At 45.5% G+C, this 25,432-nt stretch overlaps 1 protein-coding gene across 1 annotated transcript in view; it reads left to right on the forward strand.

Moving 5' to 3' along the window:
* The window catches only part of UBTD1 (ubiquitin domain containing 1), a 68,907-nt gene that overhangs the window by 907 nt on the left and 42,568 nt on the right, over window positions 1-25,432 (forward strand). The window lies entirely within an intron of this gene.

The raw sequence follows: 25,432 nt of genomic DNA on the forward strand, positions 1-25,432 counted from the left end.
CCCCCCCCCCCCCCCGTGGCTTGTACTCACTTCCTACTCTGAGGGTGTTGCAAGGACCTTCCGAGAATGATAAAATCATAGACTTTTAGGACTGAAGGGGACCTTAGAAACTTGCCTGGATTCCAGATGGACCTACTGTCTCCTCTCTAAATCCAAAAGGTCACATCCAGAGAGGTTGAGCAACTTGCCTAAAGCTACACAGCATCTTACTATATAGTACAACTAGGGCCCGAACCCAGTCTCCTCTTCACCTAGTTGCCACATAACATTTATGTAAGAGGAGCCACAGCAGGAGTTGTTAATGAAGTGGAAACTAGTTGGAGTTTCCTGTCTCCTTTGACACAAAGGTGTGTTACTGGGAAGGAGGATGGGGGCAGAGGGTGTAGGGGAAGTAGTTAGTGGAGGATGTCTTTGTGGTGGACCAATGACTTGGGCGGAACAAGTATGTTTTCACTGGAATAAACTAAGCAGAACTCAAAATTAAAATCCTCTTATCGGAAGGCAACCCCAGCCATTCTCCTGACTGAGGAAAGTTGATTCTGAAACCCGTTCATTGATTAATTTAACAAATATTTATGTGCTTGCCCGATTAGTTGATTTTGTAGCTTTTTTTTTTTTTTTTTCCACTGTTGACAACGCTCTCTACTTGAAACTCTTCTTCCACTCCTTAGCATTAGACTATCTTGGTTTTCCTCTTTGATCACCCCTTGTTGTTAAGTGCTGTGGAGTCAATTCTGATTCATAGGATTCCAAGGAGCAGCTGGTGTGTTTGAACCGCTGACCTTGTGGTTCACAATCCAGTGCTGATCCTACTTATCTTCAATATATCTTAGGTGTGAGCACACCTGTAGCCCCCTTTGACATTCTGGTTTTTCTTTCATTACCCTCGTTGCCGGAGAAATCGTACTTAATTCCATAGCCGTCCACTGAGAATACCCCTGTGCTGTTGTTATCTTTATTACCTCTCTCTTGAACCCCAGACTCACCTCTCCCAAAGACACTCTAATCTAGATATCCATAGATTCAATATAATACTTGGTTTGAGAAACCAAGTTCTGCATCTCTCCCCCTCAATCACTTCCCTTACTTACTCTTACATGTTGCAGCTGCCTCATCATATAGTCTGAAGAAGTCTCGCAGCTGACTCTGCTTCATGTTCTCTGCTTCCTAGCCAGCGAGACACTGGGGCCTGCCGATTCTACCTTCAACAGGACTTACAGACCTGTTCCTTCCCACTCTGCTTCAAACTCATGTCCTCTCAAGTCCAATTCCAGTCTCAAATTGGCTTGCCACCAAAGGCAAATTCATCTTCAATCCTTCATTCAATGTAGTATTTGCATACAGTAATCCCCCAGAAGTTATTTAACTTATTCCAAACCATATGATTCTATATTCAAAAATCTTTTTTTTTTTCTTCCCTACTGTCTATAAGAGCTTAAACTTTCAAGGCAGTTCAAGTCTGGTCCAATTCTTCCTTTCAGGACCTTTTTTCTGTCTCTTCCGTAACATTAAAGCCACCAACTTGTACCTTTACCCCCTTCTTATCAAAAGCCTTTTTCCCATCAAGGTCCACCTCAAATTTCATGTATTTCATGCCTTACTTGACAACCTCCCTCAATAGACATGGTTCTTCTGAGAACACCTGCAGACACATTATCTATGCCACTCACTTAACAATTACCTACTCTATATTATTAGTCATGTCTTTGATGTTTACTTTATTATATCAGCAACCACATAGCAAGCCTTGAAGACCTGGGTTCTGTCTTATTCTTATCCTTGTGTGTATCTTTCTTTGTCATGCACACACACACAACACTAAGTACGATAATTAGTACAAAGGAAGCAGTCAATATTTGTTGATTTTTGAAAACTAAATAGATTTCATCTTACTGTGTGCATTTTTCATGTAAATATTTAACCAAAGTATATACAAGTGACATTTTTCCAACCTGCTAGTGTATCATTATTTTGCTTCATAGTGGGTCCTACTATGAATAGTTTTATTAATGAAGTCCAAATCTAAGGGGAACTCTGCAGTATGGCAGGCGTTTGATGTAAGAGGAGGAATCCTTCACAGCTTCACAGGTTGCACCTGGCATTTCTGTAACATCTCCAACTTACTCATTCCAAAACTGCCTCCAACTCCTCCAGCTCCCCCTAGGAGCTCTGATTCTGGGTGACCCTGGGCAAGTCAGCAAACCTCGGCCAATGCACTTTCAATATCTCAGAAAGATCAGAAAATAAGATCTTTATTCTTGTTTTTGCCAACAAAGTCAGCTCTTCAAAACTGCAAAGTTGTTGAGTTGAAATCTTGTGTAGTGCAATGCCGTCCTTTGGCCTTAATTCTGTCTTCTTAGTCACTTGATGACTGAAGCAGACACAGCACCCCACTGATCAGGGTGTCTTGCATGGGGTAGAAGGATTAGGTGGTCCTCCCATCTCAGCAAGCTATGTGATTTTCACTCTTAACATATCTTTGGTAAGTCTATTACCCCCTCCACCTTTCCCCACCAGGCTCTGGCAGTCCATGTAGGCTTCAGAGAATACTTGAGGATTTATCTCTTTGGAGGATTACTTGTCATCCCATAGGTGTACCTAAGGCAGATCAGTTTCTCTACCCTTGGAGTGGGTGATTCAGCCTCTCCCCCAGCCACCTCAGAGAGAAATAGAGGTGGTAGAACAGGCAAGTCTCTTGCTGGGCACCACCCTTTGAGAATGTGGCAGGGCTGAAACCCAAATATCTGACTCTGTGATGTGCCAGGCATATCCATTTACATTCTGGAATCTCAGGCTTGGGGTGGACAGTCCCTCAGTCCTGTTTTGGACACTGTGGTTGTAATAGTCTCCTACTTGTTGGGTTGCCGTGTTTATTCTTGAGGGAGTAATTGGGCAACATCTCCATTTGCTCAGTAAATACTTAACTAAGTGCCAGGTACCATATCAGCTGTGAATGGACATAGTTCTTCACCACATGATGCTTACAGTCTACGTGGGGTGGTGGGGCAAGTGATAAACACATAGCCATACAAATTGCCTATGATTATACATCTAAATTCTGCATGATTATACATACAGCTACATATTATGTATGCTAGTGACTCCCACATGGCTCATTTCAGCCCATCTTCCAGTGGCTGCCTGCTCATTACATCTAATGTCTAAAAGGCTTCTCAGTTTATGTCCAAAATAGAATTCCCAAGCCCCTACCTCCTGCTCTTCCCAAAGTCTTCCCCATCTCTTTTAATGGTGAGTTCAACCTTTCAGTGATCCGGGCACCCAAAACTCTAGCGTCATCCCTGACGCCACTATTTATCCTACGGATGTAGGTTAAATTAAACCCTGCTAAGGAGCTCTGGTAGCGTTGTGGTTACGAATCGGGCTGCAAACCGCAAAGTCAGCAGTTCGAAACCATCAGCTGTTCCGTGGGAGAAAGATGAGGCTTTCTGCTCCCATAAAGATTTACAGCTTCGGAAACCCTGTACAAGGTCGCTATGAGTCGGAATAACCACTACCGCCACTCTACCTTGGTGCTGTGGGATAATGGGTCAAACTGCAACGTCATTTGAACTGCAAGGTTGGGGGTTCAAGCTCACCAGCTGCTCCTTGGAAACCCTATACAGGGTCGCTATGGGTCAGAATCGACTCAACGGCACTTAACGACAACAACCCTACCTTCAAATATACATAGAACCTTATCATTTGGTTGTTTCTCACCATTTCCACCACTTCCACTCTGCTCTAAGCTATCATCAGCCTCTTTAACTGATCTTCCTACTTCCTCCTTTGTCTCCCGACAGACTGTTTTCATCACAGCAGCCAGAGTGATGCTGTAAACTGTAAGTCAGATTTTGTTTCTTCTTTGCTCAAACCTTCCTATGACTCCCTAACTCATTCCAAATCCTTGTGTTGGCCTACAAGACGCTGTGATTTTTATCTGCTTACCTATGTTATACCATCTTTTACTCTTCATTCCTTTGTTCCACCCCTTGATAGATGAAGGTTTCGTCCAGTTCACCTCAAACATCCCTTCTCAGTCAACCTCTACTGGGCCATCCCATTTAAAACTAATCCTCTTCCCTTCCACCACCTGCTCTTAGTATCACCAACTTCCCTTCCGTATTTCATTTTTTCTTCTAACTGATCATCATCTAACATTGCCTGTCTTCCCCTTCTCCGTGCAGTGTGAACTTTTTGTTTGTTCAAACAAAAGTTTGTTCACTAGAGCAGTGCCTGAAATATGTTGTTGTTGTTAGGTGCCATTGAGTCGGCACCAACTCATAGCGACCCTGTGCACAGCAGACCAAAACACTGCCCAATCCTGGGCCAACCTCACTACTGTTGCCATGCTTGAGTCTGTCGATGCTGCCACCGGGCCAATCCATCTCGTTGAGGGTCTTCTCTTTTTCTCTGACTCTCCACCTTATCAGACATGATATCTTTCTCCAGCAATTGGTCCCTTGGCTTAGTAAATACTGTTGGCTGAAATGAGTGTGTCTCCAAGAGTTGGTGAGGACTGTTGAAGAGCAGGAATGAGCAGATCTGATTGGTCTCTCGTCATAGATGGAGGGATTTAAGCTGCAACCTTAAAGTGAACTTCTGTTCCCAAGACTGGGTTCTCTCTCGCCTCAGGCCTGGTAAGGTCTCAAATACCTGGAGAATGATTCCCTGTGGTTTGGGGTCCTCTTACTAGGAGATACTAGATTGAAGCAGAAGAACAGAGTAAAGCCCAAGCCCTCTGTGATAGTAGCCTAGGCAGTAGTACTTCCGGGTCAGTTTCTGTGTACCTCTGGGTAAGAGTAGACCCCCCCTGCTAGAATACATGGTTATTTGCAACCCTCGGCTGATAGGGCAGGGATGGTGACCTATGGCTATGAGACAAACGGTTGATATGAATGTCATTTCTACCCTTTGATTTGTGGACAGTTTTTTAGATTCAAAGTACTTTGAACTGAAAAGGAACTTACAGATTTCTTTGACCTCTCGCTCTTTTTTATCTCTTTTCTTTTAAGAAATTAAGGTATATCTGCTCTCTGCCTAGTTCTTAGAACTACGTCACAGCTTATATAAAAACTGCCTCAGCACTGCTGAGTTTTGGGTGATGAGGTCAGCGTGGGCTAGGGAAGTCTTTAAGCTCTAGGGTATTCAAAAGGGAGGGCTCTTGTCTCTGCCACTTTTTTGAGTTTTGGTCAAGTCATTTATTTCCTGCTCTATTTTTTAAGAAGGGTGGTAGTGGGGGTGTCACTGCTCAGCAGGTTCAGAGTCTCTGTTCTTAGTGTAAAGAACTTTGGAAACGGACGGTGGTGATGGAGGGCACAGCGTGATGAGCATGATGGATGTTACTGGTGTTTACGTAACAACTGGTGAAATGGCAAATGTTTTGTTGTATATGTTTGTACCACACACACACACAGATGGTAGTATTTCAGCTTACATCAGAGAGAAGTTGTAGGGATAAAACTAACTAAATTTAAACAATTAGTCTCATGCCTGTACGATCTACTCAAATGTGAGACCCTAACCTGGAGTCTCACCTGGCACCATGGGCCTGGATTTTCTGCTCCATCCTGGGTGTATGTGTATATGATTTTGGAAGACCCTCTTGGTCTCTTGGACCACCGTTTCCCCATTTGTATAACCACACAACTCCCACCTTGCTCACCCCTCAGAAAACCAAGTGACAAAAAGAAACTCAGTGAACTTACAAAGTAGCATTGCTGCAGGATTTCTAACGCTCAAAAACCATAAGCCAATGATTTTTTTCCTCCAGATCCTTGAAGGTTATGAAATTAAGGTACAAACTATAAAAGAAGTTTTAACAAACTATTTTTGGAGGAGACTCTTTCTGAAATAAATGTAAAAGTATAACAGTTAAGGTGCCTGTGTAGAATGTCACAGTTAACAAACTAGATATATAAACAAAGGCGGTGATACTGTGAGTCTTGATGAGACCTGACAACTTCAGCTTATTCCTGTGTAGTGGCTGGTGGGTTTGAACTGCTAACCTTGAGTTTAGCAGCCCACTGATTATCCTACAGCACCACCAGGGCTCCTTGAGCAAAGTTTGTTGTTAGTACATCAAGTTGGGTCCAACTCATACCGACCCTATGAGGATAGGGTTTCCATGGAGTGGCTGGTGGGTAAACAGTCAGCCTTTTGGTTAGCTGTTCAGTACTTATCCTACACTGTCACACCAGAACTCCAAAATTGACTGAGCTGAAATAACTTCCTCTCTGCAACTTAGGGCCTCTTACATCATATGCAGTATGTACAAAGTACCTGCTGGGTGGGGTGAAGACCACAGAAGGTTCTTTCTCGCAAAAGTATGTTATCTCTGAAAGAAGAACTTATTGGGAGTGAACTGGTGGAGGACAGAGGTGAGAGCTGGAAGGAGAGCCCATTCCTAGAGGCTGGGCCTCAAGGTCGCAAGTGGCAACATTGGTGTGGGGAGGCTCCTAGATTCTGCTCCAGGCTCTGCCTGAAAAGAGTACGTCCTGCCTGGTCAGTTATTGTATGTGTGTAATCCTGTGGGACCTCTGGGCTTTTGAGGCTGTAGGGCATTGGGCCCCCAAACTAAAATGATTCCTGGCTGCCATATCTTGGGACTTTGTTTCCACCTATAGGCATTAATCTGTCTTATCCTGGTCATCAGTGATCCCTTCATGAGACCCATGTGCCAGGCTCAATAGCAGCCCCTCCAGTTTCCTGGGGAGATAGACCACTAAGCTTGAGTGCTGGGGTTCATGGATAGCTGGCTTTCAGTAAAGCAAAGCATGTTTATGATTTTAATACTTCATCTGGTTCCCAAAGAAGGTTCATACTATCTTATTTGGAGTCACTGGGTAGTACAAATCGTTAACATATTCAGCTGCTAACTGAAAGATTAGAGGTTCAAATCCAACCAGAAGTTTCTCAGAAGAAAGATGTGGCAGTCTGCTTCCAAAAATTCAGTAGTTGAAAACCCTGTGGAGCACATTCTAATCTGACACATGTGGGGTCACCATGTTGGGAGTCAACTTGATGACAGCTAGATTTTTAAAAAATTTAAGCTCCCTATACAGGACCCTGGAGGAGCTCTGTGGCATAGTGGGTTACTCATTGAGCTGCTAACCACAAGGCCAGCAGTTCGAATCCACCAGCTGCTCCTCAGGAGAAGGATGAGGCTTTCTGCTCCTGTAAGATTTACAGCTTCAGAAACCCTATACAGGCTCACTATGAGTTGAAACTGACTCGAAGGCACACAATCACCACCACTACCACACAGGACCCTAAGGGCCCCTGGTGGTGCTGTGGGTTAGGCGTTAGCCTGATAACCACAAGTTGGCAGTTCAAACCCACCAGCCACTCTGAAAGAGAAAGATAAGGCTGTCTGCTCCCATAAAGATTCACAGTATTCCTAGAAACGCTTTTTAGGGTCGACGGGATGTACTGTGGTCCAACAAAGAAAGGGGAAAGGGTAGGGCTGAGTAAAAGTGTTAGTTTGTTCCTAAGTGATGTGATGAGTCAGCATGGGCAACTTGTCCCCTACTCGAAGTCAGCTGCTTTTCTCTGAGCCTTTGGGGACCATGTGGAACCCTGGTAGTATATAGTGGACTAAGCATTGGACTGCTAACCACAAGGTCTGTGGCTCAAACTCAAGCTCGTCTGTGGTACAGAGATGAGGCTGTCTGCTCCAGTAAAGATTTAGAGTCTCGGAAACCTTAAGGAGAAGTTCTCCTCTGCCCTAATGAGTCGGAGTCAGCTCTGGCAGTGAGTTGAGAGTGAGTTTGGGGGCCATAAGGAAGGGAAATCAAGCTCGGTGTCTACCCTCACTTTTGACGTTCTTCAACCCTCCACTCGCCTTCCTCATTAGCCTTGGAAAGAGGAGCCTTTTCAGGATGAGGTGAGCCCATGGATGGTCTTTGTGCTGTTTTCAAGGGCTCAAAGGGATGCAGTTAGTAACAGCTTACTTTTGCTGGGTGTTCACCACACACCAAGAGAGTCACATGTGGTATCTCAGTCAATCCTCGCACTCAGTGGGTAGATACTATTACCACCTTTTTACAGATGAAGAAATGGAGCCTTCTTAGAAAGGCAGCATCTCCTGCCTACAGCCATCAGCTTATAAATAACAGTGGTAGAATTTGAACCTAAGTGCTTTGATCTCAGAGCCCGAGTTTCTGGCCACTGCACAGCTTCCCCTGGAGGAAGAGAATACACCCACACCACACATACATATATGAGTTTATTACTGAGCACCTTCAGCCACCATGCTAGGGCTGCAGCACACAGATATGATCCCCTTTACTTCTCCTAGTTTACCTACCAGAACATTTCTGTCTATTTCACTTAGAGAAAAACTGATGGTCAGGAAAATAAACTCAATGCCAATGGTCACAGTGTTGAGAAACAGCAGAGCTGGAACTCAGCCTAACTCGAGTTTCAGTGCTCAGAACTCTCGATCCATTGTGCTGCAGCTGTGAGCTATGCTGATCCATATCCCTGCCCCCACGAAAAGAAGCTGGGGGAGTTAGCTGTCACAGCAGCAGACTCCAAGGACTAGAGCACTTTTCTCCCCAACCAATGCTGCTACCCCGGACCACCATCTCCACACCTAGGAGCCCTGAGGGCATCATCTTGGATCAGTGTGCTTGGCACATAGTAGATGTTCAATAAATATCCATTGAATGTTGTTTGGGGGCTGAGTGTGCTGGAGGCAGCAGAATCATCGCCAAGACTGTGTTCCTAAAGAGAAATGCAAGTAGAATGCAAATATCGTTCTGTTTCCTCCTCCTTCTGCCACAGTGAACCTCCACTTTCCAACTCCCAGATGCCAGTGACTTGAAGAACAGAGCGCCCTGGCTCTGCAGACTCTGATTTATTCCCAAGGGAAAGAGACAATGAGGAGTCATGTTAGCAAAGTGTTTATGGGTTCAGGTGTCACTTTTTGTAATTTATAAGACCAAGGAGCCTGCTTTCCCAAGTATTATGTTTCACTTGATCCCCACAACCATCCTGTTAGTTAGGCAGGGAATCAGACATTTTTCCCATTTTATGGATTTGTAGAGACTTCATGAGGGATGTTAAACTGTGACTAATAAATAGCAGAAAGGCAGAAGTTGCAAGGAGGCAGTGGCTCTACCATTTTCTCAATGCGATGAGAAAGCCTTAGTTCAGAACCTCAGTTTCCACATCTATAAAATGGGACCAGAAAAGACCAGTTACAGTAGGTGAAGATTAAATGTGATGATGCAAGTGATCAGCACAGTGCCTGGCTCACAGCAGATGCTTACCAAAGGGTGATGTTGGGTTTTTAATGACGATAACCAACATGAAATCCATTGTTCCTTTGATGGCTTGTTTAACCTACTGATAAATTCACCCTAAAGACCCTTAGTCACCCAATAGTATTGGGAGGGAATGAGTATAGCCTTCTCCCATCCCCACCTGAGAAATCTGGTTTTAGTCACCTTCCCAGCCTTGCACTAGAGTCCAAATGTATGGCATGGGCCAGCCGTGAGTTTCCTTTGATTTGCAAAATCTGAGGTCTTTCAAATATAAAAGATAGTTTTCTTTTGGTGGCAGGTAATTATGACAGAGCCCCAAGCTGGTGCAAATGGTTGACATGCTTGGCTGCTTATTGAAAGGTTGGGGGTCCACATCTACTAAGAGGGCTCTTAGAAGAAAGGCCTGGCATTGTACTTCTGAGATATTAGCCTACTGAAACTCTATGGAGCACAGTTCTACTCTGACCTTCCAGTCGGAATCAACTCAAAGGCAATTGGTTGGCAATGATAAATATTTTATCATTGAATATGTTTGCATTTTATTATTCTAATTCCTTCAGGTCATTAGCTATGTAACCGTGGGCAGCTTGTTTTAATATTTTTCAGTTTCAGTTTCTTCATCTGTCAAATGGAGATAATAGTAGTACTTATTTCACACGAGGATTAAATAAATTAATGCATATGAAGTACTTAGAACAGTGCCTGGGATATAGTAAATAGTTAATAAATGCTATGACTTTTAATTATTATCACTGTGCATGGCACAGTATATAAGCCAGCTGTCCCTAACCTTCCTTGTTCCCTCAATTTGAAACCCATTCCTGATGAAATTCATATGCAGGACCTAACTTCTCTGGTATACCATGGGTTCTCTACCATTCCAGTAATTCCACTCACTCATTCATGAAAGCAAATCGGAAGCAAGTTGAGCTACAAGAATGTTATTATAGAGATAACCTTGAATCCAGTTGCATTAATAAAATATGAATCATTCACAAGAAAAGTGAGAATGTTAACTCTTATTAGTAACAAATTACTTCCAACCCTCCCCACCCAACTCCTATTGTGGATTGCAGCAGCAACCAGTGGTGACTTTTCTGTTCTTTCTCCAGAGTCTTTATGTATTGCTTCATAGGTCAAGGCTGGGAGTGACTTCAGTTTGCAGTGGCACATCTTCAGCTTTCCAGAACATCTTTGGGTCCGTTTTTTTAAAAAAATTGTTATTAAAGTTTTTATTGTAAACTGGGTGAAAGTTTACATGGGAGAACATCAGTTTTATACCATCATTTCACTGCAACGATTACAATCTCCTCCGTGCATCATCATTCAACAGTATTTGCATCCATTCCCTCGGGTTTTTTTGGTGGCGGGTTGGGGGGGATGTACACAGAAACACTCAGGAATATATAATAATTTAAACAACCAAAGGTCCCATTCTGCAAGCCTCCTGGCTGCCAGCACCCAGTCCCTCTCTTTCCATGAGTCCAGAGTCCTCAGCTGCTCCCTCTTTTCATGTCCTCATCTTTGCCTCCATCTCTGGTATAGCTGCTTCTCTAGATAGGGTCCCGCATTCTGCTCATGCTCTTCTCCCTTGATGGTCCTAGGGTCCTTTGTTTCTAGACTGTAAGATTAACTACTCCCCCATTTTTGATACAAAACTTCTATCTTTACAGTTGTGACAGTTGCAATTAGTCATGATAACAATTACTATTGAATCATAAGAATCTTATCCTCATCTCTTTTCACCAGACCTGTCTAGACAAGATGAAAACTATTCAGTGGGTACTCTATCTTCCCCTGCACACTCTTAAACTAAACTCCTTCTTGAAAAACTTATAAGTCAGTCACTTTGTACCTTTATTGCACCCTCATTTTAGGTAGCATAGTGGTTACGAGTCGGGATGCTAATCTCATGGTCAGCAGTTCGAAACTACCAGCTGTTCTGCGGGAGAAACATGAGGCTTTCTGGTCCAGTAAAGATTTACAGCCTCTGAAGCCCTGTACAGAGCCGCTATGAGTCAGAACCGACTCCACAGCATATAACAACAATAACATTTTAGGTAGCCAGTGTCTTAGTTGCCCATCCCTATCTACCCTGTAACCAGAGGGGATAGCAATGATACTTGATGTGAAGACTCCTTCCCTCTCAGTTGGTATTTTGAGCAACCACATCCATAAGTATAAGTTAAATTAATCAAATTGTAGCAATTTACCCTTGTTACCTTTATCAAAAATTGTTATTTTATCTTCCTCTAGTTGAGTTCTAATCATCAATCCATGGAGGCTAGGTCAAAGGGCTACTATCTGCAAGTTTGGGTGTTCTTGTGTGTCTCCCTTTCACTTCTCATCAGTTGGGTGCTCTAGCCCTGCCTGTCTATGTTCTTGTTCATGGGCTTAGGTGTCCCCAGGTCCCTTCACAGTTTGGACCAACCAGCCCTTCCTCTTCTCTCTCTCATCTCCAGGTCAATGGTAATCTATGGAATGTGGATGAACTCAGCCCATTTCTTCATTGCTGCTTTTCCTCTTCTTCCACTTACCGGTAAACCAATGTGGTCGCCAGCAAGCTTACATGCCTGCTCATGTGTTCCCCTTGAGTTTCAGTCTTAGAAGGAGTTTGTCCTGAAGGGACTTGATTGCTTGTCTTGATGGCTTCCTGGTGAACAACTTGCTTGTTCTTCTAGTAGCCAATCAGACTACCATTTTTGCTTTGGGTTTTCCTGCAGATCTTTCTTTCAAAAAGTATATTCTGTTGCTCTAGCTGTTCCAGGATGGTCTGCTTGTCCTTTCTAGTGGGAATATTCCACCTCAGAAGGTTCCGGATGGGGCTCAGGATTCCACCTAATGTCCTATACACTGGCAAGGCTCCACAAGAGGTCTGTTTCACTGGGCAAGTTGTAGAACCCCTTTTAGGTATACCAGTGCCTCCCGTACACTTTGTGAACACAAACACACTGCTCCCTGAACTTCCAAGAAGCTGGTGACAAACATCCATAGCAGAGCCACCTCCCACCCCAACAACCTGCTAAGGAGCTCTGCCAGGTGGCGCAAAAGGTTAAGCACTTAGTTGCAGTTTGAACCAAGTCAGTGGCTCTGCAAAAGAAAGACCTACTATCTGCTTTTGTAAAGAAGACAGCCAAAAAACTCCTATTGGGGCAGTTCTACTCTCACCTGGGGTCGCTATGAATCGAAAATACTCAACAGTACATAACGACAACTAGATTCTAGACTCAAAACCAGTTGTTTCTATTGTTATTAGATGTTACTGCTTAACTGAGCACCTGTGTGCCAGGCTCTGCCGCAGAAACTTCATCCACATCTCATCTCATCTTCCTGTTAATTCTCTGTGGGGAGATCGTCGTCATTCTAGGATAGGGCCTCAGTGACATTAACTTGCCCGTGAGAACTGGAAGATTTTGGATTCTAAGCTGCTGATTTTGACTCTTAGCCCTGGGTTCCTTCCACAGAATAATTTACTTCAGCATCCAAGTCCACAAAGCCCTCAGCAGGCCCTAAACAGGTATAGCTGGTTTACTGACGTTGTTGCCACCCATGACTAGCAATAGTTCACTTCTGCCAGTTCTTGTACTATACACTTGGAGTTTATCAGAAAGGATACTTGGTGACAACCTTCCTGGGTTTGCCCTTCCCTCCACCTCCCATCAGGTCCCCACCCCAGTGTCTGTGAACAGACCACACTCTGTCCTCTGTAACAGGGGATGGTGCATATGGCATTGATTTTTTACTTAGTGAAAGCACTCAGTTCCTCCAAAATAGCCTGTCACATGGCCCAAGCATTTCATTTCCCAGGCCCTCACAGCAGCGCTAGCCATCCTCATCACTGAAATCTATCACGTTTATTCATCGCTAGCCACGAGTGTGGGTGCTAGATATCCTCTTAGGTGTGTCGCTTTGCTGCCTTCAGTTGTCACTTTAGTCCTACAATGTGGGCACTGGCTGTTAGGTGACTCCATGTAACTGCCCCATGGGGTTTCTTGGCTATCATCTTTATGGAAGCAGATTGTGTCTTTCTCCCAAGGAGCAAGTGGGTGGGTTCAAACCAGGACCCAAGTTTTTGAGGTGAAATAATCTGCTTTTAAAAAGCTGTGAGGTTGGGGAGGCCTGCTCAGAATCCAGCCTTGCAGTTAGCAGCTGAGCACTTAACTGTTTGTGCCAGTACACTCCTAATGTAGAGTAATGTGCGCATAATCACGTCCATTGTAATATAGGCATACTCATCACTGTTTTGCAGATGAGGAAATTGAAGCTCGGGGAGGTTAAGATACTGGCATGTGAAAGTAGAGGAGTGCTCTTTGAATGTTGGCAGTTCTGTCCCAGGGGGCTGCACCTTGACTACTGTGGTTACTGCCTCCAAATATTTACTGCATCTGTCTTGTCCCAGGCACTGTGTGAAGCGGGGGGAGCACAGCTCCAAGAGATGTACCAGATTGCCTACAGTTTGTTTTTATTTGTTCCAAACCTGGTCAGCCAATCACAGTGCCAAAGGTCCAGAGTGAACTAAGAAGGCAGGTCCCTGGGGAGCCCGGTGATGTTCACCTCAGTGTATTTATGCCCCAGGCTGTCTTCTCTGTTTGCTCCTTGCCCTCCTTCCCTCTGTGCTCTCAGGTTCCCTGGACCTGGAGCCCATTTGGGTCTGACCCAGCATCGTGTTCCTGATTGTGCCTGGCCTGGGTCTGGCTCCTGAACTTACTGCTCCTCCTGTGTCCTTTTTATGAGATCCTGGTGACATTTTTTTTTTTTAAATCCACATGCTACATGCACACACAAAAAAATCCCTGGGAACAGAGTGGACTAGCCTTTGAGGTCTTCCAGCCAGGGGACAGGTGTCCTGTAGAGGGAAGATCTAGAGCCTGGAGAGCTGGTCTGTCATTGACCATCAAGTGCTTTCCTTGTGGCCCTGGCAGAGATGCTCAGCCTGTACTCTCCCTAGCACCATTCCTGAGCCATTTGTCTGGGCCAGGGGCCTCAGTCCAGAGGAAGTGTCCAAGGAGAGACTTTAGCCTAAAGGCCCTGTTCTTTGTGTGTTCTGCCCATCATCCAGTGCTAACTTGGGTAGGACCTATTGTAGTCTGGGCCTGGGCCCCAGCTTTCAGGGTGAAATGATCCCTTTTTAAAAGCTGCAAGCTTGAGGAGACTTGCTTACACTCCATCCTGAGTTTTTGTAGCTGTTGTTGCTAGCTGCCTCAGAGTTGATTCCGAATTAAGGCAACCCCATGTATGTAGAGTAGAGCTGCCCTCCCTGGGTTTTCAAGGCTCTGGTCTTTCAGAAGTATATCACGAGGCCTTACTTCTGAGGATTCTCTGGGTGGGTTTGAACTGCCAAGTTCATGATGAAGTAGTCCAGTATTTACACAAAACGCATGCATATTATATGCTGTTTTTTGTTTATATACAACCCTGCATGCATGTTAGTTTCCTGTGCTTGCATGTGCATATGTGTGCTTGTGCTGTTTACATAGGGATGCTATATGTGAAAAGTAAAGTCACCATCAGCAACCACCTAGGGACTTCCCTTGTATTTAGAGGAAGGGAATTAGTATTAGTACGGAATTCAGCTGGAGGAAGTTGGGGATTGCACAGTCAGAGGCTGGAGTGGTGTCAGGTCCAGGAAATCTGACTTTTTTTTTGGCCTTTCTGCTACTCCATCTGCCTTGTTCCTGCAAATACGTATGTATACATATGCATGTCTCATCTTCCATGATGGCTTAGGGTCTACCTGGAGGAGGAAGCAAAGAAAAAGATATGAAACCATTTTCAAGCAACATGAAAGTGTTGAAATATGGGGGAGGCCTCTGTGGGCTGAAGTCCTCTGAGGAGGAGCAGACTCAAGTTGCTCCTTGAAGAATCATTGGGGTGGACTAGGATAGGGCAGGTATTAAGTGTGAATGAGCATAGTTATGAGTAAGGGCAGCAGGTTGGGGGAAAAACAAGCAATATGGTTTAAAAAATTTTTTTTAACTATTGTAAAAACAACATGTATTCTTATAAAAAATGTGAACATCACAAGAAAAATCTCCTTTATACTCCCACCACCCAGAGACAGCCCTGTTTGGTGGTTTAGCCTTCTAGCTTTTTTTCTTTTCTTTTACGCAGTAGAGTCAAATTGGTTGGCTGCACCAATGTTATGAAAGGTCTCGGATAGTACATGAGGACATTTAAGTCAAAGGGGAACCTCTGTCAATTCTTGCAAACAGAGTGCCAGCGAATGAAGTGGTTTGGGGAGAGTCACCTGACATCTTGGGCAAGTGAGATTAGAACCTGGAGGAAGCAGGGACTCCACAGCTCCAGGCGCAGGACTTGGATCTCCCATCTGCTGTACAGGAGCCCCAGGCTCCTTTTCCCCTACTTCTCCACTGCCCCGCACCCAGGGAAGGCAGCTGTCCTCTCTCCATCTGCAGATGCCTCTCTAGCTGTGCATTTTCTGCCGAATTCCCCCAGTAGTACTTTCCTCCCCTTGAGACCGGAACGTGTAGCCAGTGTTGCCACACCACAAACCTTTGCTGCTGTATGAGGTCATTTCAGGGGAGAAACTATATATAGCGTTGGAAAAGCGTCAGGACAGTTCCACATTGTTTAGGCGCAAAGCACCATCCTTCTTCTAGGGCAGGCAGGGGTCACTGTCAGGAGAAGAACGGAGCCAGGGGAAGTTGTGCCTTCAGCCGCACACCGCATCCATGGTTAATACTCTCTCTCACAGAAGCGTGCCCTGGCTCAAGTGGACCTTTGAAGCATCAACCTCTGGAGGGAGAGATCCCAAGTTTTCTTTCGGCTTTGTCACTTGGCATCTGTGTGGCCTTAGGTCAGTGAAACCTAGGTTCCTCCTCTAAATGAAGGAGTCGGTCTAGGACAAGTAAGACAAGAATTCTTGTACTATTTTTAAAGTGACTGGGATCCTTTTGTATGGACTGAATTGCGTCATAGGCCATACAAATATATGTTAAGTTGGCTGGGTCATGATTCTCAGTGGTTAGGCAGTTATGTAATGATGTCATTTGGCAGTTCTGTAATGATGTACTCATTCCCCATGATGTGTTCTAGTGTGATCAGCCAGTCAGTTGTAAGAGTATTAGGATGGTTAGCAACATGCTTACTCAGACCACTGCCCTGATCCTATGGAACGGGGGTTTCCTTGGGGTGTGGCCTGCATCACTTTTATCTTACAAAAGATGAGAGCAGAGAGAAGTCTGCAGAGTTGAAGGACCTCAGTACCACCAACAAAGAAGAGCTGGAAGTGGAGCACCTCTTTTGGACCCGGGTCTCTGTACTGAGAGCCTCCTAGACCCAGGGGAAGGTTGGTGCCAAGACACATGGCGATCTCTAACGGATAACAAGCCCACAGATATTGAAAGGGGACAAGGACTTTCCCTAAGAGAAAGCCTTCCCCTAGAGCTGTGCCCTGAATTTGAACTTCTTGCCTCTTAATGGGAGACAATACATTTGTTTGTTAAAACAATCTACTTGTGCTATTTGTGTTGGACCAACACCTGATAATAACCAAGGTATCTTTCAAATGCAGTCTCACAAAGTAGCTTGCTATATATCTAACCAAATGAGTGCTGCACTGGTGGAAGCTGGGAAGATGATCTCTAATGGTCTCACTGAAGTCATAGGGTCCTGCTAGGCATACAACTTGAAAACCACTGGGCAAGAGGACCCTCAGTTTTTTCCAGTCTTAGAATTTGTGGGTCTGGCCTCATACATAGTCTCTGGCATAAATGATTCATCAAGGGTTGCAGGCTCTGTGACCTCTTGGAGACTCCACTGGTCATCTTGGGTAGACTGGCAGTGTGACATAGGGTCAGAAATCTCAGGGCATAGGTTTTTGTAGTGGGGACAATTGGGCAGCACAGAGTTTGCAGATAGTTTCACATGCCAACTGCACTTCCATAGCTTGGTTTTTCTTACCTACTCCTGCCTGCCTTTTCTTCTGTGTTAGTTTGTTCCAAAGACGAAAATGGACATGAAGAAATAGCACATTTCAGGTAAGCAACGTGCATTTAGGAGCCCTAGTAACGTAGAGGATTATGAACCGCAAGGTCAACAGTTCGAATCTACCAGCCGCTCTGCAGGAAAAAGATGAGGCTTTCTGCTCCCATAAAGATTTACAGCCTCAGAAGCCCTATACGGGGTCACTATGAGTTGAAACCTACATGACAGCACACCACTACCACCACCACAAGGCACAGATGACCCAGTGACAGTAATAATGTGCTCAAACCTGACATTGTGAGAATTGAGAATAGTACAGGACTGGGCAGTGTTTCCACTGTGCATAGGGTCTCTGAATCAGATCCGACTCACCAGCACCTAACAACAACAACAGGTCACCAATGAGTAAGTGCTTGTCTGCTAACCAAAAGGTTGGCAACGCAGATCCACCTACAGGTGCCTTAGATGAAAGTCCTGGTGATCTGCTTCCAAAAAAAACTCATTGAAAAGCTTAGGAAGGAACACAGTTCTACTCTGACATGCATGGGGTCTCTGCAAATCAGAATCAACAGCGACTGGTTAACTGGTTAGGTCAGAGCTTCACATGTAGTCACTATGAATTGATTCGATGGCACATGACAATGACAACGTTTGTAGGGCTTAGTGGTATGTAACAGGAACAGGAAAGCCAGAACCTGGGACCAGGTTTCCTTTATTCAATAAATGTTCTTCTGAGTACCAGCTTGGTATTTGTAGAGACCCATAAGCTGAATTAGGATCCCTTTGATTGCAAGTAACAGACAGAAACCAGCTGAATCTAGCTTAAGCAAACAGGCCATTTATTATAGGGAGGATCCCAGTTCCCATGGGCAAGGACTGGGAAAACCTTGTTGGATTCTCCCTGTGTCTCTCGACTCTGTTCTCCTCAGGCTTTCTTTTTCTCTCCTCAACCCATCTGGTGGTGAGCAAATGCTGCCTCGTAGTCTCCAGGTGTTGTGTTGTAGTCCCAGCTACATTCAGACTGGCGCAAACCTCACAGTCCAGAGTCCCAGGGTGGAAGAGGGTCTGAGAAGGTCTATGTAGGTCAGCACTCTGTCGTCAGCTCCAGTGGATGGGGTCACACTTGTGTCTGGCAGGTCAGCCCTCCAACCACCACCACCACCACCCCGTACTACCACTCCCATGTGGATGGGGCCAGCTTCAGGGAAGGGCAGCCTGGCCTGGGAGCTACACAGACAGCCCCAAAGCTGTTGTTTCCCCATTCTTTAGTGAGGACTCTGGGCTCAGGGAGGACACCGGGTGTCTGGGAACACCATAGCCGTGCTAGGAGCCAGCCAAAGGCGAGTCCCTCAGCACAGCTGCTGCAGTCAAGGTCTGCAAGCCGAGGGTGCGGCCCCGAGCTGTGTGGGGAACAGGAGCCTGTGAACGATTAGCTCCAGGGAAGAGGGTGCACTGCAAGGGTGACAGTCAGGTAGCCCACCTCACGAGAGCTTGGGTTGGAGGGCAGTCTGGGATGGAGGAGGCTCTGCTTCTGTCTGAGTGTCTGTTTCTGTCTTTCCTCTCAGTAGACCTAGCCTTCTTCACTTATGCATCAGCTTTCTCCTCACCCCTGGGCAGCTCCCCACTCGGTGGCACACAGCAACAATGACATGTACAGGGCATGGTGGTGCCTTTGACAGAACTAGGAACGACACCCCACCCACCCAAGGTGACTTTCACTTAAGCCTCATTGCTGGTTCTGATTTTTAGAGGAGGCCCTGTGGCCCTGTTGAGACGCAGCACACCATTGCCAGGGGACTGGCTTCCCTGAGTCATGGGTCCTCCCGGGTGCAGGCAGGAAGTTGGGGGTCAAATCATGTGATGGATGAGGCTGCTCTGCCCAGGATTTTGGGCAGGGCAAGCATTAAGAAATGTATCTTTTGATATCGCCTGTATCGGGGGATACTTGTGGGTGCAGTAGAGTGGTGCCTTGAAAGATGGAATAGGGGCAGGTGTTTAAAGAGAGGGACCCGTGTGAACTAAAGCAAGAGTGCTAAACAAGACAAGGGGTCTGGGATGCACTTTGGGCTGGGGACTAGAAGAGCAAGGCCCAAAAGTTTCCTTGACTGCTGAGCTGTGGAACAGAGTATGTAGGAGATAGGGAGCCATGGGTCACGTATGACCAGGGTGCTGCCATGGACCTGGGAGGCTACTTCTGGACTCAGAGGATGAAAAGGAGGCTGGGGAGGGACATACAGGGTAGGACGGAAGACAGAGGACCAACTAGGAGGTTGGCCATGCTGCAGGCAGGAGGGGAATAGGGTCTGCATTGAAGGGTTGGGAGTGGAAGCTGCTTTGAAGGAAAAGCCCACAGGATTCAGTGACAGACTGGCTCAAGGAGAACCTGTGTCTCAGGGAGGGGGAGCTCTTTGAAGTAAGAAGCTTGGTGGCCATCAATAACAGTATGATTTGCCGGAGTTTTTTTTTTGTTTTTTTTTTTTCTTGCTGTGTTTTCAGACTGGGAGAATAGAGTGTATGTAGTTAGAGCAGAAAGGGAAGTGTTGGTGGGAGGAGAATGGGGTTTGGAACTCTACTTCTCAGGAACTGTGACCCTGGCCAAGTCACCTCAGCTTCCTCCTCTTTTAAATGGGAACAGTATCTGCTCGTTTCTCAGAGAAGGACAAGGTGGCTCGTGTACCACAGGAAACACTTACTGTTACTGCTTGTGCAGTGACTCTGGACAGTGACTTGGATGGCTCGTTGGCCTCTGAGGAGGAGGGTAACTTTCTTCTTGGATCTGGGACATGATGCCAGCTCCAGGGCAGATGGCATTGCTGCTGACCGCTTTACCTGGGGCAGTGTAGACAGTGGCGTTCCCAGTGGTCAATGCACTGGACTGCCAACTGAAAGGTTAGAGGTGAGTCTATCCAGAGACACCTTGGAGAAAAAAGCTGGCAATCTACTGCTGCAGAATCAGCCACTGAGAACCCTCTGGAGCTGAGCGAGGTCTTCTCTGCCACACTGGTGACCCCATGAGTCAGTCAACTTGATGGTAACTGGCTTCGTGGAGAGAGCAGCACCTGTTTGAAGCTCGAGTCTGGCGGTGTCTGTCGGAACGACCGATTTGGTCTAGGTTTGGTCCTGTTAAGAATTCCCGTGTGTGTGGAGACCATGAGTAGGAGGAAGATAGCTGAGCTCTCCTCCAAGAAAAAAAGGCGGTTGGAGAAGGGGACTGAGTATGGGCAAGTTCACCACTTCTCAGTGTGGTGTATGTTTGGTTTCTTCCCTCGTGTTGGCCTCCTTGGCCTGTTCTCCAGAGAAAACCATGGTGAACTTGTTTCAAAGGTTCCAGGAAAAGGGGAAATGATGAAACCTGCATCCTGTTTTGCCACCAACCTAGGGAAGAGAGGGCCCAGATGGGGAAAGAAGATGGTGACGGTGACCAGAATATTGGCTAAACCTAGAGTCTGGGGGAGCCAGCAATTGAGGAGAGAAGCTAAGTCCACCATGCGTGCGGGGGAGGGGGGGGACCTGTGGCTTCCTTCCTGGTCCCCATCGCCTGGTTCTTTCCCTCAGGCTAGGGCCCGGCTCTCCTGCACTGCCCGCATTCTGCTGTTTCTGTACACACTCAGGCTTCCTCTGGCTCACCTGCAGCTTCCTTTCTCCAGGAAGGCCGACTTTCCTGTGCCCCACACTGGTTCCCTCCTTTCTCTTTCTCCCCCTCCAGCCCCAGGGCTATTTCTGTCTGCTCTCCCCCACCCCAAGTCAGACTTTGTATTCTCCTGCCTGCCCATTTCTAAACTCAGATCCCTTCGAGTATTACTTTTCCTAAAACGCAGCAGCTGTGGATTTCCTTGGCCTGCCCAGCTGTTCTTGTCACCGTTCACAGAATTCATGTCATTGTGACAATAAATAGGAAATGAGAAAGAGCCAGTTGTCAGGTCCCTCTGTCCTCCCTTCAAGCTGCCTGAATTCCTGTTGGGAGTACTGATAATAGTACTGCACCGCAAAACCTGTTTTCATCGACTCGATTCTGACTCATAGCAACCCTGTAGGACAGCAGAGCTGCTCCATAGGGTTCCCAAGGCTGTAAATCTTTATGGGTGTACACAGTGTCATCTTTGTCCTGCAGTGCATCTGATGGGTTTGAACTGCCAACCCTGTGGTCATCAGTCCAGCACTTAACCCACTGCACTACCAGGGCTCCTAATCAATGTTATTACTGATAGTAGTAATCAAAATAGCAGTTAACCTTATAAATACTTTGTAAGTTGTTTTCCTGAGTTGCCCCAGGGCCTAAATACCTAAACCCACTTAAATTTTAGTTCCTTGTTTCCTCTGAACCCATTGCCAGCGAGTGATTCCAGTCATAGTGACCGTGTAGGACAGAATGGAAGCAGACTACCACAGCGTTCTCACTCCCACTTTCTGAGCAGCTTGAACCTCTGCACCTCTAAAGCGCCTTTGTTTTCCCCAGTAACTGTTAGCAACTAGTAACCAGCCCTGACCAGGAAACCTTGTCATTCTCAGAACTGTTTCCCTTCTCTCTGTAGAGGTTATAGTGGATTCGGCCATAACCAATGCCCTGTTAACATTTGGGAAAATGTCTTCCCAAATTCTTAGGAACTTCATTGAGATTACCCTGACAAAGGAGCCCCAGGACTCCAAATCATAATCGAATCGCCCGACGTTAGATCTTATATTCTTCCTACCTGTCTCATATGCCAGCGCTCCAAATACTCCCAAATGTTGCGTAGACTACGCATTCTGTATCAACTTACACTATTTCTACCCTTTGTGGTCGACAGACCCTGTGTGCGCTTTTTTGGTCTTGAGCAGTGATTGTCAATGGTCGAGAGAGGATCAAAGTCTGGGGCGTAGATTACATTTGAAAAAGCATTTCCAGTATCATATAATAAGACATTTTAAATTTGGAAAAGTACATAGTTTTTGAAGCCTAAACTCCTAAAAGTTACATTTGACAAAATTTTGCCTGGAATTGCAGTGTTTATGTGGGGCAGTCACAGTCTTAGGTAGAATATTTATGTTGGATATTTACCAGAAGAAGGTGTACTTACAAAAGACTGAGAAACACTGCCCTCCAACAAGAGACTGCACGTCATTCTATCTCCTACAGCCCTGTAGACACTGTCATGCCATTGCCCATTTGATACTTGGAGTTTCCTAAACTCTTAAGAACTTAATTTGACACTACCCTGCCAAAGGAGACATTATCTGGAGCAGAAGAGGTCCAGAGACTTGGAGCAGGTGCTGTAAGCACTGGTTTGCTAACTGGGCCCAGAGTCCTGCACAAGGAGACCTTGAAGCTCAGTGATTAAGGGCGCAGGTTTGGATTGAACTGTTATTGTTGTTGTTAGGTGCCGTTGAGTCAGTTCCAACTTATAGTGACTCCAGGCACAACAGAATGAAACACTGCCCGATCCTGCACTATTCTCATAATTGTTGTTGTATTTGAGTCCACTGCTGCTACCACTGTGCCAATCCATCTTGTTTGTTGGGGTCTTCCGGTCTTTTGCTGGCCCTCCCCTTTACCAAGCATGATGTCCTCCTCTAGGGACTGGTCCCTCCTGATAATATGTCTGAAGTATAAGAGACAAAGTCTCGCCATCCTGGCTTCTAAGGAGTATTCTGACTGTACTTCCTCCAGCACAGATTTATTTGTTCTTCTGGCAGTCCATAGTAATTTAAATATTCTTCTCCAGCACTGTAACTCAAATGCATCAATTCTATGGTCAGCTGTCACATTGCATATGAAGTGATTGAAAACACCACACCTCAGTCCTCAAACTGACATCTTTGCTCTTGAATACTTCGAAGAGGTCTTGTGCAGCAGATTTACCTAATGCAATATGTTGTTTGGTTTCTGGACTACTGCTTCCATGAGTGTTGATTGTAGATCCAAGCAAAATAAAGCCTTGACAGTTTCAATCTTTTTTTCCGTTTATCATGATGTTATTTATTGGTCCAGTTGTGATAATTTTGATCTCCTTTACATTGAGGTGCAATCCATACTGAAGGCTGTAGTCTTTTATCTTCATTGGTAAGTATTTTAAGTTCTCTTTGTTTTCAGCATACAAGGTTGTATCATTTTCATATTGCAGGTTGTTAATGAGTCTTCCTCCAATCCTAATGCCATGTTCTTCTTCATGTAACCCCGTTTCCCAGATTATTTGCTCAGTGTGAATATGTATGGTGAAAGACTACAACCATGGCACAAAACCTTTCCTGATTTTAAAGCATTCCGTATCCCCTTGCTCTGTTCGAACGATTATCTCTTGGTCTATGCACAGATTCCTCATGAGCACAATTAAATGTTGTGTAATACCCGTTCTTTACAATATTATCCTTAGTTTGTCATGATCCAAGCAGTCAAAAGCCTTTACATAGTCAATAAAGCACAAGTAAATATCTTTCTGGTGTTCTCTGCTTTCAGTTAAGATCCGTCTGACATCAGCAGTGATATCCCTAGTTCCATGTCCTTTTCTGAATCCAGCATAAATTTCTGGCAGTTCTCTGTCGATGTACTGTTGCAACCATTTTTTCACTTCCATCTTTACATTTTTACTTGCCTGTGATATTAATGATATTGTGCAATGATTTCCACATTCTTTTGAGTCACCTCTCAATGGAATGGGCACAAATATGAATCTCTTCTTTTGATTGGCCAGGTGCTGTCTTGCAGATGTTTTGGCATAGATGAGTGAGTACCTCCAGTGTGTCATCAGTTTGGATTAAATTGTGGCAGAGTTTAAATTTCAATTCTACCATGTACTGGTGGTATCCCTTAACCTTTCAGTTCCTTTGTCTGTTACATGTGGATGGTGATATGACCTGTGTCATAGTGTTGCTGTGAAGATTGAATGGAATAGTGCACATGAACACACTTAGCACAGGACCTGGCACCTAGCTGGCACTCGGTTAGTAACGACAGACATGATTATTACCCATCTTGCCTGCCTTGTCTCAGATCAAATCCTCTTGGGGTTCCAGGTACCCTGCCTGCTGAGCTGGCTACTTGCTCTCTGCTCTGAGCTTAGATGAAGGTGTTATCTGGTATAGAGGCCAGGTCCCGGACAGTTCAAGGCTAACTTGAGATGTATGCCTCCATTAAGCTCAGGCATGTGCAGAGTTTTCTGCGTACCAACCCCATTTTTGGCCTTAGATGTTCAGTGGAGCAATACAAATATGGCTCTGGCCACATGGAACCCATAGTTTAAAGAAGAGACAGATTATTTTCAGATAGCCCAAATAATACCCATGCTATGAAGGAAATAATGGGTGCTGGGAGAAAATCAAGTGATGAGAGGACAAATTATTTGGGAACATAGGGTCAAGACTCCTCTGATAAAGGAACACCTGAGATGGCACCTGGAGGCTGAGACTGAACTAGCCATGAGTATTGGTGAGCCACACCAAGTTTCCTCCTGGCTCATGCCACACTTATGGGTGAGCTATAAAAAGATGCTTCTGTGGGCAGTCATTCCTGCCAGGGCCCATCACTGATGAGCCAGGTTTCAACCTCTACAGTTTCCTTGATCCCTGGCATTTATGTACTGTGCACATCCAAAGAGAGACCCTATACCCAGGCCGTGTAGAGAGTACCACATAGGTAAAGGCCCTTGGATAGCAAAGAGCAGTAGCTCAAAAGAGGGAACAAGTCCTTACAGCAAGAATCATTCCCACCCCCTTCACACACAGAGTAGACAGGGATGGGCAACTTGGACATTGGCTACCAACAATGGGGGGTGGAGGGCTACAAAGGCAAGAAGTGACTGGCTTACAAGCTTTCAAAAGGGAATCTAGACCCAGAGGGCCTGGAGGAAGGTAGAATCTCCAGTGAGTAGTATTCAATCTAACTAGGTGGGGCTGATGCAATGAAATGCAGATGGGTCTCTTGTGATACAATAGTGAATAATTGTTATCAGGACTGACTGTGAGGGTTGGAAATGTAAAGGTGGACGTTTTATAGCAAGGAGGGGAGTGATTAACTTTTCAGTCTAGGAGCAGAGGTCCCTAGGACCATCAAGGGGGAAGAGCAGAGAGCGGGACCCTACCCAGAGAAGCAGTGATGCCTGAAATGGAGCCAGAATTGGTGATGTGGAGCGATGGAGCAGCTGGAGACTTTAGATCCAGAGAAGGAGAGCAACTGTGTGCTGAAGACCTGGGGAGCATCGGGGAAGGATTGCATGGAGGGAATTGTAACCATGGCAATGAGACGA

The sequence above is a fragment of the Chrysochloris asiatica genome, unplaced genomic scaffold (assembly GCF_000296735.1).
Source record: "Chrysochloris asiatica unplaced genomic scaffold, ChrAsi1.0 scaffold00003, whole genome shotgun sequence".
In the NCBI taxonomy this organism is placed as follows: Eukaryota; Metazoa; Chordata; class Mammalia; order Afrosoricida; family Chrysochloridae; genus Chrysochloris; species Chrysochloris asiatica.